The sequence below is a fragment of the Sturnus vulgaris genome, chromosome 11, assembly GCF_052056855.1.
Source record: "Sturnus vulgaris isolate bStuVul1 chromosome 11, bStuVul1.hap1, whole genome shotgun sequence".
Classification (NCBI taxonomy): Eukaryota; Metazoa; Chordata; class Aves; order Passeriformes; family Sturnidae; genus Sturnus; species Sturnus vulgaris.
In genome coordinates, this window is record NC_142253.1 from 11,142,352 (window position 1) to 11,156,862 (window position 14,511).

General features: G+C 42.5%; 1 long non-coding RNA gene across 1 annotated transcript; it reads left to right on the top strand.

The window, feature by feature from the left end:
* The first annotated feature begins 288 nt into the window (after positions 1–288).
* Positions 289–12,626, top strand: LOC148222487 (uncharacterized). The gene is made up of 2 exons (XR_015806051.1): positions 289–7,919; positions 8,872–12,626. It is a non-coding gene; the product is annotated as an uncharacterized LOC148222487 (long non-coding RNA).
* The last annotated feature ends 1,885 nt before the right edge of the window (positions 12,627–14,511 follow it).

A 14,511-nucleotide genomic window follows, 5' to 3' on the forward strand; every position in this document is an offset into this window, starting at 1 on the left:
GCACGGGCTGCTCCAGGAGAGCAGGGACACGGCGGCGGAAGGGCGGTGGGTGGGCGGCTGGGTGGATGGAGGATGCACGCACGCATGGACGGATGAAAAGATGGATGGAGGGGCGGGCGGTGCTGCCGCCCCCTCGGCTGGGCTGGGCCGGGCGGGCAGCGGGGGAGCCCCGCGGTGCCCCCGGGCCGCCCCCCTTCCCCCGGTGCCCTCCCCCGCCGGGCTCCTGTGGCCGCCGCGCTCGGGGGAGCCCCCGCAGCCCCCGGCCCCGGCACCCGGCTGTAGGAGCGGCCGGGCTGGGGGACAGCGGAGACACCCCGGGGGCGGCGGCTCGCTCAGAATTTCAGAGAGAATTTCAGAGAGAGGACATGGTGGAGCCGTGCTGCTTCCCGGGCATCCCGGTCCGGACAGCTCCTTGGGATCCCAACACCAAACTTCGCCTGTTGGTGTTTCATGTGCATCTCTTCAGGCTTTGAAGCCATACCGGCTCAGATACTACTTCAGGGAAGTGCCCACGCTTTGCACCCTCATTCAGGGTAAAGGCCATTTATAAACACAGCATATGATTTATACTCACATAAATCATTGTATCGCTATAGATTATATGCAATACATGTGCTGCTACTCGGTAATGTGAGATTTATTTGGTGGTACATGATACTTGCTTATAAAAATTGTCACAGCAAGGTTCCCTGAAGCCAAAATAGCTCCCCAGCTTTAAGGCATCCCAATACAGAATTTTGTCATTTAATACTGCTAAGTGCTTGGGATTTATTGAGCACAGATTCATGCCTTTTACATTTCATCAGCTCCTTTCATTTCTACATGCCTACATATACTTAGACGTCTCAAGCCTTTCTAAGAAGAGGCAGTTATTAACCTTATTTTTAAAGAGAGGCAGTATGTTCATCAAGTGCAAATCTGTGAACAAAGGCTGAGGAAAGGAAAGAAATACATGCTAACACTAATAGCAATAAATGCAAAACCTCAGAGATGAGCCGTATAAAAAAGAAATTAAAACCAGATTTTATTTTATTAATCTTTCAGTGTCATTTATATTAAATGCCTAAGGGGGGGTGTTAGTTATAAATGGCAAAAGCAAAATTACATGTTCCTGTAACGGCTGTTGTTTGAGAAAAAATAAACAAAACCAACATTTATGGTTGTTTATAATGAGTGAAATTTAGGTCAGATGGCTCTTAAGCAGAGCCTTGGGAGCTGTACCTGGAGCTGTACCATTTGCTAGGCCAGTTACTATCTAAGCATGAATGGGTGGAATTAAAGAGCTATCACAAGCCAGCTCCAGAGTTGGTAGAAGCAAGGACATATATAATTATTTAAATGATACAGATCAGATAATAACTGGATTAAGAAGAAAAGAAAGAAGGAAAGAAGCGTCTTCCCCCGCTCAGGGTTTATGTGCCAGGAACACTTCACTGCTTCCCTACAGCCATCCATGAAATCTGATGCCAGGAACATGCTCCTCTCCTGCTGTGGTGCTGGGAATATCAGAGTTCCCAGGGCCACAGAGGGGTGGAGGGAGTTTAGGAAAAAACTCCTTTTAAACTTCTGGATAAAAATAGCATCTCAAGGAAAACGACCTTTGTTGGGACACAAGGGCGAGATCCTGGCTTTGAGAGCCTGCCCTGGTCAGTGCAGATATATGATTCCCTTGATACCCTGTTAACCTCGGTGTAGCTAAAATTGGAGACAGCATAGCTGTGGTACAGCCTGCCTTCTCTACAGGCCCAGATCCTCACCACAGCACTGGAATGAAGAATCAACCAACAGCTCCTTCCCTTCTCACCAGCTTCCCTAAGACCCTAGGAATCTGAGGACATTTCTTCCCATGGGTAATACACACTTCCCCATCTCAGTGTTAACAATATAAAAATGAATGAGGAGCAACTGCTGACTTGTTGCCTTATTATTTTGCAGAGTTTAAGCTGTGAATGAAAAGACATCAGAGAAAACTGGATTGGGCCTGGAGAATTCATGTACCTGATACCTAGACTATACACCAGGCTTCAGCAGAGCAATTGCTGCATACTGGCTCCCTGGGAGAAATCAAAGAGATGCCTGAGCATGCAGTATTTATGAGTTTGTAACATCTTCTCTTGTCTTGGTAGAGTGAAATACATTTCAGAAATAGAGTTTAAGCTAAATCAACTTCTAATAAAAAATAGATTCGCACTTAGTGAATCTTTACACTAACTCAGCAATTACTCAATCCTTGTAGGAAAGGATGTTTGGTTTATTAAAGACTGAGCCCTGCTTAATGTGTCTCCATTGACTCCCAAGGTATGCACAGGAATACAGAGAAAAGGGGTACACTTACAGATGAGGCAAATTTTAGGAAAAGGATCAATTGCTGGAATGACAGTAAATACATGTAATGAAACTTGTTATCACAGCAAGGAGAGGAGAGGAGAGGAGAGGAGAGGAGAGGAGAGGAGAGGAGAGGAGAGGAGAGGAGAGGAGAGGAGAGAAGAGAAGAGAAGAGAAGAGAAGAGAAGAGAAGAGAAGAGAAGAGAAGAGAAGAGAAGAGAAGAGAAGAGAAGAGAAGAGAAGAGAAGAGAAGAGAAGAGAAGAGAAGAGAAGAGAAGAGAAGAGAGAAGAAGGATGATGGGAGAGAGCACAGCAGGCTGGTGTGTAGCTCTGATAGTAGGGTAAGTAGACAAGGAGCAAGGACTTTCTTTGCAGCTAGGCTTTTGTCCCAAAATGAATTTTTAGTGGATCCCATCCTGTTGGCATGGAAAGGTAAATAGACTGTATGAGATCCTTCTGCTCCTGTTGATGACACCATGTTCCTAAACTTTAAAGCAGTGGTTTTGTTTGAGAAGTAGATTTGATAGGCTGTGTGTGCTAAACCACTTGGGATTCCGCTCACCAGGACCACAAAGTGAACTTTTGCTGATGGAGGAAGGAGGAAAAAATGTCATAGGAGGAGGACAGAATAATAAAATATATTAGGAGTATGTGGTTATGGAAGAATCTGCTGCAAAACCAGAAAAATGCTGGAAGTTATAGTAGTCAGGGAGCAGCTGGAGAGAGCAACAGACAGCACAAGCATGAGATCGTGTGGGAAATGATGGGAAATGAAGCATGAAGAGGAAGAATTGAAATCAAGTGAAAAGCAAAGAAACCAATGTTGCTAAAGCTGTCAGTTTAGAGTAATTAATTTGGATTTGCCCTTCTCTTTGTTTTAGGTTTCTTTTTTTTTTGCTTTTTTTTTTTTTTTTAATCCCTAGACAGAGTCCAGTCATTCACCTTTATTTATTTCTGTAATCTACCTTTGCTTTCCTGTTGGTGTTCCTGAATAAGACATGTATGAGGATGAGGCAGGAGTGGGGGCTGGGTTGTACTGCTCTCATTTTCCTGTAAAATATCTATTTTAATGTCTTGCAGCCGAAAAAGGAGCTTGATGTCAGGCAAACTGATTGAGGAAGAAAATACTAGAGGAAAATATTGTATTGATCAGGTTAATCTTAGCAATGGCAGGAGGAATTATAAGTAGCTCAAGATGGTTCTGCAAAATTCAACAGCCCCATGGACCTACTCACAAATTAGTGTGAAATGGAGAAATGTTGAAGGGTAAGCACAGGGAATACATGAGTATCACAGAAATTGTTTGCAGGCTTCCACTGATTTGTTGTCCCTCAGTAACCTCACCTTCCCCAATCAGTAGGAATAAAATTATTAGATTAAGCTACAAGTGGTTTAATACACCTAGATGTAAACTACAGTCAAATAATAAAGTAATTTTACCATGTAAATAAAAATAATCAGGGGTAAAAATAGTCCTAATTTTTTTGTGGGTAATAAAAACTTGCTAATCATGCTGTCATGAAAAGTCTGTGACTTGCAAACAGTAGCTGTGTGAGTGATTAGTATCTTGCCTGTGGTCCTTATTTAACAGGGAAAAAATACACACTTAAAAATACCGGAATTGAATATCAGTTTCAGCCTTTTGAACTGGTGTATAGAAGATTATCTATCCTACATAGATGCTAATTTCAAAACTGGTTGTTTTTAAATTACAGAAAGAATACATAATTTGTTGGGTGGTTCATTTGGTTTTTTGTTTGGGTTTTTTTTTATTAAAAACCCCACGAAGTTATTAATACCAGAATCTGAGACATTCTTAGTATGAAAAGGAAGGCATCTTCCAAAGGCAGGAAATTCAAAATGAGCGTGGAAATTCTGCCCTAGAGCTTTTTTCCATAAGAGGGCGGTTGATGGAGTTATTCTAGCAGCCTTTTTGCGTGAGAATAGCTCTGCCTTGGGAATGAATAGGTTTTTACAGAGCTCTGGAAGGGCACAGGCTCAGCAGTGGTGTCTCAGCTCAGTTCTGCGGGTGGCTGGCACTAGAGGGCACAGCCTCAGCTCTGCTGGACAAGGGCAGCTACCAAAAAACCCTCAGCTGGCTTGGTTTGGGTCGTTTTTATTCATTCTGCCCTTTATCTAGAGGTTTTCTTTAGGCATTTGTCCCTTTTTATCTTTGCAATTTCTAAATAAAAGTTTCCTGTGCTGGTATATAATTAGGCCAATTTTCCCTCTGGATTTATTCACATCACAAGAATGAACTTCAGTGATTTACCTGAAGGGAAATCCTGCCCTTGTCAATGTGAGCACAGACAGCTTCAAGAATTTTTTTACAGAATGGCATTTCCTTGCATATGGCCATAGTAATGTTCATAAAATGTTGTTCATCTTGGCAGAAAAAGGGTTTTGGGGGCAGAAAACATAATCAAAAGGAACTGGAAGAAGAAGGTCTAAACCTTTGCATTTTAATATGTATAAAAATCAGAGTAAGATGACACTATGAATTTTCACCAGCAGGAATTATGATCTCAATTTTGAGGAGTACCTGACCATTTCTTTTCTCATTTTTATTCCTAAGGTTGACTGTATAATCCATTCTACAAACCCAGCATTATTGCACCAGGGCTAAATGCTACAGCCAAAAGCCAGCACTAGCCTGCCATGGTTAGAGTGGTGCTTTATTTTGGTAGCTGAACTGGAAGCATTGACTGGGGAAGGGTTGTTATTGTGCCACATGCTTTTCTTGCCGCTTTGCAATTGACAAAGCATCATTTATCACGCTTTGCATTCCAATTTTCTTTGCACGTTTTTCAGCTCATCATAACATAATTATGTTTCTGTTTCCTTCAGCCAGGGGCCGATACTTTCTTTTACTAAGACAACAGCTGCACTGCACAACCTTGATGAATCCCCATAAGGGTAAAATGAGTCTGTGGTGCTTGTTTCTGCCTTGGCAACCCAAATGTTCAAGCTCTTTTTTGTGACAAATGCTGTTCTAAAATGCACCCAACCCCGATGCTTTCATAGCATTTCTCAAAATTAGGTTTTATATTGTAAATTAGACTTCAAATATTAAACATTCTGTCTGGTTTGTAATTTTAAAGGCTTCCTTTGTAACATTTCTGTTTATGGTGTTTATAGGTTATAGACTCTGGGATGGAATTTAGAAGGCTGTAGTTACTGATGTGAAATTTGTATTTTGAATGAAATTATGTGTGACAATAAGCACAATCTGAAGGTCTGTTTTATGTCCCTAAAAAGCATCTTAAGGCAGCTTTCACGGCACAGGTGAATAATTTCCTTGATTACAGCCTCAGTTGCTCCAGCCACACTGTGACATAAAGGTAATTACAGAAACCCCATCTCTGAAGGGCATTAACTGCTAGTGATGGAAAAAGACACACAGTTGTGTGTCTATTATCAGTTGTGGAGGTATTTTATTTAACTCTAATGTAGTACTTTGAACCTGGGATTTTAAAGTACTTCAGAAAGGAAGAATGATTTTTGTATTTTACACAGGAGAAACCAGGGCAGAGAAAAGTAGGGCTCAATGCTGGAGGCAAGCTGAGGGCAGAATCCATTCTTAATGGATTTTCTGATTTTGTTTACCCAATTATACCGTTACTAACTCCCACCTCATCTCAAAAGCTGTCTAGCAGAGCACTGCTACACTGAAAGCAGCAACTTTTTCAGCCACAGAAGATTGCCCAGGTTTGTAAATATATGGGATATTGTGGCCTGGACAAAACCACAGCCTGGACAATTGCATTCTTTCCCTCCAGTTCTGCTTTCTATCCTATTGTTCTGGTTTTATTACTCCTGACACCATCATTTGAAGATTGTTTGTATTTTTACATTAAACTTACAATAAATCTGTACATGGAGACAAGAGTTTAACTGATATGATCAGTCCTATCTGTGTGCTCCATGATCTAAGGATTCTTTAGGATACTTGAGAGTATTTTAGTTTTGTGATGTTTGTGTTCTGTCCACCACACTGGATACTGATGCAATTGCCTGGAAAGCAATTAGATGTTAGGTGTTGATGGGGACTCTCCCTGCCCAGCCAGGGCCAATTTCTCTCAATGGTTCTGCAGTTGATAAAAAAAGCAGTGGGCTGCTTGCTTTGGAAAGACAATGAACACGTGGCTGAAAGAAGAGAAGAACTTGCCTTGTGCTCCTTCTTCCTTATAATCCTGAGGCAAATTCTGGCGTATTTCACTCAGATATATTTTAGCTTTTTTCATCTATCATCAATTTCTTTACTCAGTCCACTCATGTTCAATGTAAGAAGTGCATTTTCTTTCTGATTCATGTACAGTAATTACTTCCTAACATCTGCCTAACAGATTTTGTAAGAAAAGTAACTTCAAAAATTAAGGAAAAAAAGTATGAAATCTTTGAAATCTCTATTACTGGGGTTTGTGATCCACAGCTGACTAGATTCATTTCCCAGCCAGGAAGCTGGTTCAGCAAAACAGCTGCATTAGTTATTTAACTGGAGGCCTGATCCTGCTCTTGCTCACACTGATGAAAATGAGAATAATACCAGAGAAAATAAAAAATATCTCTAGTGTGAAATACACATTGCAGAAAAAAATAAATGTGCTATGGAACAACAAAAGAACTGTAGCAGATACTCTGCCATCCTGGTATAGGTGTTAGGCAGGATCTTAATGTCTTGCAGAAACCTTATCCCAAATCCACTGCTAGCTCCTGGGAGGGTTCTCTTGCTGTGGTAGCACCAGGTGACCAACAGGACTAAGGCCCAATGTGCTCAGTATTGTGCCCTAATACCATGAAATCACATATTCTGTATGACCTATTCTGCAGTGAGCACCAGACTCATTACTGTTTGCATCTGGTTCATAATTGTTCCCTGTCAGTTATTTAATTTTTGTGGTGTCTGCTACAATTACTTTGTACCTCTAGCGCAGGAAAATGCACTCACTGGTTTTTCTCCTAGGCTGAATTAATGCATGTGGTAATTGACCCAGGGGTACATGGAAAGGAGAAGTCAAATGAGAAGCATTGCAGTGAAAAACAGGACAAAGCATCCCAAAGTATCTCCTATATAAGATGGCAATGATTCTTGGAAAATCTCAGGACACAAAGGGATGGTTACCAGAGCCTCATATGCTTTCGAGATGTCTCTTCAATCCCCAAGGCCATCGACACCCATCATCTGATCTTATTGTAAATTAGTAGTATGCACTGTTAATAACATCCAAAGTTGCAGTATCTGAGAGTTCACCCTCCAAACCTCGTCCTGTTTCCTCCAACACAAGATATCCATTGTATCTGGGCTACAGTCGTGACTCTCATGTAGCAAAGGTATCCCTGGTTTTGTTTGTGCTGTGGAGTCAGTGGCATCTGCACCTGCTGTGGACTCATGACATCAGCTCATATTCCTGTTCATGTAGGATGTTCAATATGAATAATATTCATATTCCTGTTGCAGACCCACTGGAGGGGATTCCTGAGCTCCTGCAGATGGGAACCTTCCAGCCCACACTACTGTGCTCTGACACCAGCACGTGTTTATTTTCACTTGCTGACTTTTTTGGGTACATTACTGAGCCTTCCCTGGAGTTACAGTAAGTTTTTAAATGGAAACTAAGGTTTGGAGATGCTACACTTTCAGACACAAGAGGAAGGACAGCTCCTGGATGGAGACATCTACATGAAGCTCCATCATTCCTAGACCTTTTTTTGAGGAAGAGTTCAGCAGATGAGAGGCTGCAACATTCAGCTCCTAAGCTGGAGAGTCTCTCTTCCCCTCCCATGCTTTGAAACATGTACAAGAAGCACTGACCAACACGTGTAGCCTCAGTCCCATCCCAAGACCTCTGCCTAGCACTTGCAGGGATGGGATTACAGCAGTAATTTGGTATAAAACAAGGGTGAAATTCCTAGCCCTGAGTTTTGTGGGGCTGAGTCTGAAATGAGACAGGGCTGGGACCAATGCACTGCTGCCTGTTGGAGCCCAAAGCCTCCCTGCAGCCAGCCAGACACGCTCCCCAGACTGCACCCGGCAGTGCACATCTCTGCTGTGGCTCATCTGCCTCCTCCTCTGTGCCCAGTTTCAAATCTCTCCAGCAATATGTTCTGTAACAATTAAGGATTTCTGGGGCAACTCCATTAAGATCAGAAAGATATCCTTCTGCTTTGAAATATGTGAGCATGAATGATTCATTCAGCACAGCACCCCTTGGCCATTCATATCTATCTGATGATCAAATATATTTTTAATTATCAATCTATCTATGGGGATTTTTTTTCACTAGACAATATTCAACTGTATTGTAAGAGCCATTTGGATTGATGCAGAGAATTTGGCAGCAAGATAGGGAACATTTGGGCTTTCAACACTTAGGAACATATGGAAAGAGGTTTGGAGGATTGCCACATGGGATGTAGCTTGGAAGATGCTACATTTCTTCATCTGTTTTTTTTTTCTTTCTTTTTTTTTTTCCTGAACAGAAATAGAAGAAATTTCACTTTTTTTTGAAAGCTCTTAATTCCTGTTTATTTTCTATGCTGCTCTAGGATAAACCACTATGGTCATCTGCAAGGTTTGAGCAAAATCAGCTGCATGTTTATGGCAACTGTAGGTGGGCAATTAAAAGGATGGTGATATTGCAGACCTTTCCAAGTTTTTACCTCCTAATTCACGAGAACCCTCAGAGGTGAACTCACAAAGCTGCAGCCTGGTGACTCAGATCACAGGGTGAAGGAGGATATCTGGTGCCCAGCCTTCAGGATGTCACCATTTACTGAGGGCTGTGAGGGTAAAGCCCTGCTGCTGGTCCTTCCTTCATGCTCCTGCTGTGACCATCTGCCTCCCAGTCACCCTGGCACCCAGGGCTGGACAGACAGTCCAGGCTCTCTGTGTGTCTCTGGTACAGTGTTTCATCATGTGGCTTGGAGCTTCAGCACCACGTTACAAATCCCAGTCACCTTTGGGACAGCATGGGAATGGGAGAGAAGAACCTCCTCCATCTCAGCACTCAGGACTGGACATGTATGAACCAACATCAACCATCTTCATACGACTTTAGGGACAAATGCCTCATGCCCATGATGGGAGTACTCTGTGTCCCAGAGTTATTGCCTCTGCTTGTCAGAAGAACAATGCTTTTTTTCTAATTTTTAATTTATTTTTTTTTGTGGTTCCATTGTGTCCCAGGTTGCAGCAAAATGCAGAATTTATTGGAATACACAAACATGTATTTGCACAATTGGCAGATGGGCCCTCCAGCTTAGTAAATGCTAATGAATCCCTCAGACTGCTAGGAAATCATCATTATCCAGGTTCAGCAATGAGAGACAAAGACCAAGGAGAGTGACAGGGGCTTGCACTGAGTGACAGAGTTGGAGCAGACAGAATTGCAATCTTCCTTGGTGTTCTGAACACGAAGTTTGGCAAGACCACATCTGAAGAGCAGAATGGAGGCACCTGGGGCTTTTCCCTCAGTCCCTGTCTCCAGTAGCTCGGCTCAGGGCAGGCTGCAGCTCTCACCCCACCTGGCTGCTCGGATTTCCTTTCCTTGAGAAGGAAGAGCAATGGAGAGGAGGTACCTGCCAGCTCTGACTGCAGCAGGGAGCTGGAAACCAGCCTGACTGTGCATTCACTTCTGGGAACTGGGAATCACTCTCAGACACCAAGTTTTGGTTATAGCCTGAGTGTTTATTGTCCACAAATTCACTGCAGCTTTTCATCTTGCATCTTCCTGTGAGAGTTTGTTTCAACACTTGCAGCCAAATAATGACTAGATAGAGCAGATTCCTGTTACTTCTTTGTTAATGGGATGCCAGGGGTCATTAAGGTATCTCTAGGTGAGGTGAAGGCTAAGAAGGTGACATCCAGGATCAGGAAAAGAGCATGGAGGGGTTGGTGACAAGAGCAGAGGAAGAAGAATCTCCCCCAAAAGTGTTCAAAACCTGTAGCAATAGCTGTTGAGAACTGACTGCATAAGTCAGAAGAGCAAGAAAGATAGGCAAATCCCTACATTATGTAGATGGGATTTGTTTTGGAATGAAATCTCTGCCTTTCTGAATAAAACCTGGTAAAGATTGTGTGAGCTTCAACTATATTTTTAGCCATATATACAGAGGCTGCACATTTCTGAGCCAGCTAAAATTTTATTCAGAATGTTTTAATATTTTTCTTTTTCTCACAGAACACACCTTGATGGACATCAGTTACTGTTAGTTTTCTGTGGCCATAATAACCCCGAGTTCTGCTGTTCTAAGGATGCACTTCCTTTACTGAGTTTCAGCTTGGGTGTCCATTTGGAAATCTTTTGACTCTAACACATCCATAATTTTCTTAGAGAGATTAAGGAGCATTAAAACTAATGTACAGACCAACCTTTCTAAAACCCCCATCCAGTTACATTCTTTGCATCTCCATTCCCATCTCTCCTGATCTAAAAGGAGAAAAGGGCTCTCTTATCAGCCCGTTCCTGCTGTCTGATTAACTGGCAGCTATCACAGCCACAGTTCTTCTTTTGCTCTGTTACAGTTTCATTTCCAGAGGAAAAAGCCCTGAAGGATATTGAGCCTCTGGATTGTGGCACCACTGCAAATTAAATGAGGTTTCTGTTTATACCAAAGGGCTGGCAGTACCTCCTTAATCAGGCTGTCTGTTCTTTGGAAATCAACAGATACTTTGCCTAAAAGCACCCAGCAGTGCAGTGTAACTCAGTAATGACTGTTTATTGGGGCTCAGGAGGCAAACCCCATAAGAACTGTAGGTGCAGTTAGAAGCACTGGTGAGTGGTTGACTTCGGGGAGTTTCTTTTGCCTTTTAAGATTGCCTGAACTTGATGGAGGCTCTTTCATATAAAAAGACAGAAAGACCTACAAATTAAGCAACATCTAGCTCCTAATGTGTGAAACTGCAATTTGCATACATCATGGCAGCTGCTGAGTTGGTCCTTATTACCTCTGCTGGAGTGTTAATTTAACCACAACTTTATCATTTACTTAAATGGAAAAGCAGCGGGTTGCTGGCATGCCCCATTATCTGTCAGGCAACCTGGGAATCAGTTGACAGAACCAGAAAGAAATTTCAATTCAGAGGGGCTGCAGGGTGCTGCCTCCTGGACCTGTGGTCACAGAAAAGCTCCAGATTGCCTTTGGCCTGCTCTAAAAGTCAACACTAACCCCAAGAAAAAAAACCCAAATCAGTTGTATCTGCACTGTCATGAGAGAATAGATAATATAATTAAACTCTGTATTTCTGGAGTTTTTTTGTCACTATGTACCCAAACTTGCGCTGTTTATACAGACATGATAACCAAAACATCATTACTGGCTCTGACAACAAATAATTTGTAGAGCAACCATTGCAATGTGGTCCAGACCCACCCTGAGGGCTTGAAGGCACCCGGGCTCTGTGCCCAGCCAGGAGATGCCAAAGCTGCCCAGGCAGGATGTGCTGGGAGCAGGGGGCAGCTGTGCCATGAACAGTGCTGGTGCCATGGCTGAGCCTGCAGGCACCTCCACACCCAGCTGATGCACAGGGTGAATGAACACACCAGAACTACTCATGTGAGGAGTAAAGTGAGGTACCAGCTGCCAAACCAGAGGCTGCCTCACTCTCCAGGAAAAGAGGCTGAGGAGCCTCAAGAAACTCAAGAGATGGGAGATGAGAAGAGCAGTGGCCATGCTGGGGAGTCACCCATGGGCATGGAGTCACCAAGCAGGAGGGTCTCCTCTCCCAAACCATGATGATGTGCCACCATTTAATGACACAAATGTGTTTTGCAGCAGAGAATGAGGTTCTGCTTGGAAGCATGGCAAGAGTGACAGAGGAGATGAATTCAGCTCAGGACCTCAGTTGCAGTGTTTCAGTGGCAGAAAATAAAAACCACATCCTGATGCCTGCTAGAGTTCACCTGAGCTGATGCAGGTCTCCTCTGAAGTTCAGCTAGAACTGACTGTGACTCATGGTCCTGCTCATGGCAAAGCAGAGCAAAGCTTCACCCATGGACTCTTTGTGTGCACACACCCACCAGAACAGGGTAAAGTGTGAATGTTATGCAGCTGTTCTCAAAGTCTGGACTGTGATAAACACACACGTGGAAACTGGTCAGACTTTCTCCTAAAGAAAGAGCTATTTTTCCAATAAGTGAATCACTAAGAGTTGGGATTTAGAAAGGAATGTCTTTGCTCATGCAGCACCAGCATGTACTGTATGACTGGTGTTATGCAGACACTGTTCTAAAGCATTAAATTCGACACATATTTCCTTAACACTGGTATATTTGCATTAAATGTGCCTTTTCTGTCTCTGATGCCTAGTTCTTCTCGTTGTTTTAAAATACACTGTGCTAAAAGATCACACATTTGTTGAGTTATCACAGATACTCTTCCCTTTGGTATTAGCTTAACAAAGTTCAGGAAAAACTTGTCTTCGCCCACATCTCAGCCATTCATTTTTATAATAAAAATCACCATGACAACAGATAATGATATCAGAATGAAAGGATTATGACTTAATTACATGAAGAAGGTGAAAACAGGCTTGGCTTGCAGCCGAGAAAGCTTTTAATTCCAGCAAAAATATGGGGGGGCACACGTTCCATTTGTGACATACTGAGAGCTGCCCAGGGGTTGTCCCACTGCATGATGGGGTGTCCCAGTTAGTTCAGCAAAGTGCAAGACAAATATTCATAATTTCATGAGCAATAAAGAGAAATTTGCCTTAAAAGTGTTAGTGTTTTTGTGAAACAGGCTCATTATAGAAATTATCAGAAGAAATGCACCCATAAAGGAAACGTGATTATTATCATGGTAGTGGACTGGTTTCATATAAATAAAATTAACTATATAAATGCTCCATTGTTAACCAGCAACATGCTATAAATTGTTCCAAGTTAGAGGAGAACAGGGCAATTTACAGGATATGGTTCATTTTTATCACAGCTGTGGCATTTCATCAGCACACAGTTCTATCTTGGCTTCTGTGAGAGCTGTGGTATCAGATTGGGTATTTTTATTTCTAAGATAAATCTGAACTTTTAATAAGAACAATCTGGGAGTTTAGACAATATATATCTTAGTAATCTGGTCTATCGAATTCTCTGACAAAAACAAACTTTAATCACTGGGATTTTTTTTCCTAGTTTTGTTCACAAATGCTATGAAATATGCTTTTAAAATAATGTACTTTAATTTTCCCTCTAAACCCAACAAACTGCTGTTAGCAGTTGAACGTTTCTGCACACTTCCTCTATGGCTTTTAGAAAAACTGTAATAAAATCATCAGACTAAAAATCTAGATAAGGAAATACATTTAATTTTTAATTTCTCAGAAGCTATTACCATCAATCAACCAATTAGCATGGTGAATAAATAAATTAAAGCCATTTAAAAAAGAACATTCTGAAAACCCCTTAATGTCTTTCTCAACTAAAAGTATTGGTTCAACATTAGTCAGTTTTGTAACCCTAAATTCTGCTTTAATCTTTTTTCCATATTTGCTTAAACATATGGAAATAAAAATAGTGTATTATGGCCCTCTCTGTTCCTCTTTAAGTTTCAGAGTACAAGATGTGCATCAGTGCAGCCCCACTTTTCTGGACCAATTTAGTGGATCTGTTTCTGATCTACACCAGCACAAACAAGAAGACAGCCGTAAAATATATGGATAACACTTCAATTTGGTCACCAGTCCTTTCGTGTGCAGCTTCAGCTCTTGGCAATGTCACAGAAGGGCAGGAGGATCAGTTTGGGAAAATTTTGTCAGCTATGGAGACAGTGGCCTTGTTTTTGGGCACGACTTGGATAGGGTAAGCAAGCAAAGCATCTGCTGTGGTTGGGTACCCACTGTTCAGAGGTAGGGGGGTGTTCCTGTGCTGGAACTGCTCCACCCAGTGATATGCCTGGCTTTGTGCAAGGTCTGTGGGGACATAATTCCTGGAGTGGTCACCAACACCAACTGCAGCTGTACCACCCCAAAAGAAGAGCCTGCTGCTCCCCAGCACAGTGCCTGGCAGGGGCAGCACATGGGCAGGGGCAGGGAGAACAGCACTGGTGCCTGCTGGCTGTGTCCTAATGTGCCCCTGTGCCTAACATTAGAGCAGCTCCTCATCCCAGCTAGGAGCCCAGTGCAAGGCTATTTATAGCCCTGGCACCTCAGTGTCACCAGGAGCTCTGTGCTGCTGTGGGAGAGCTCTG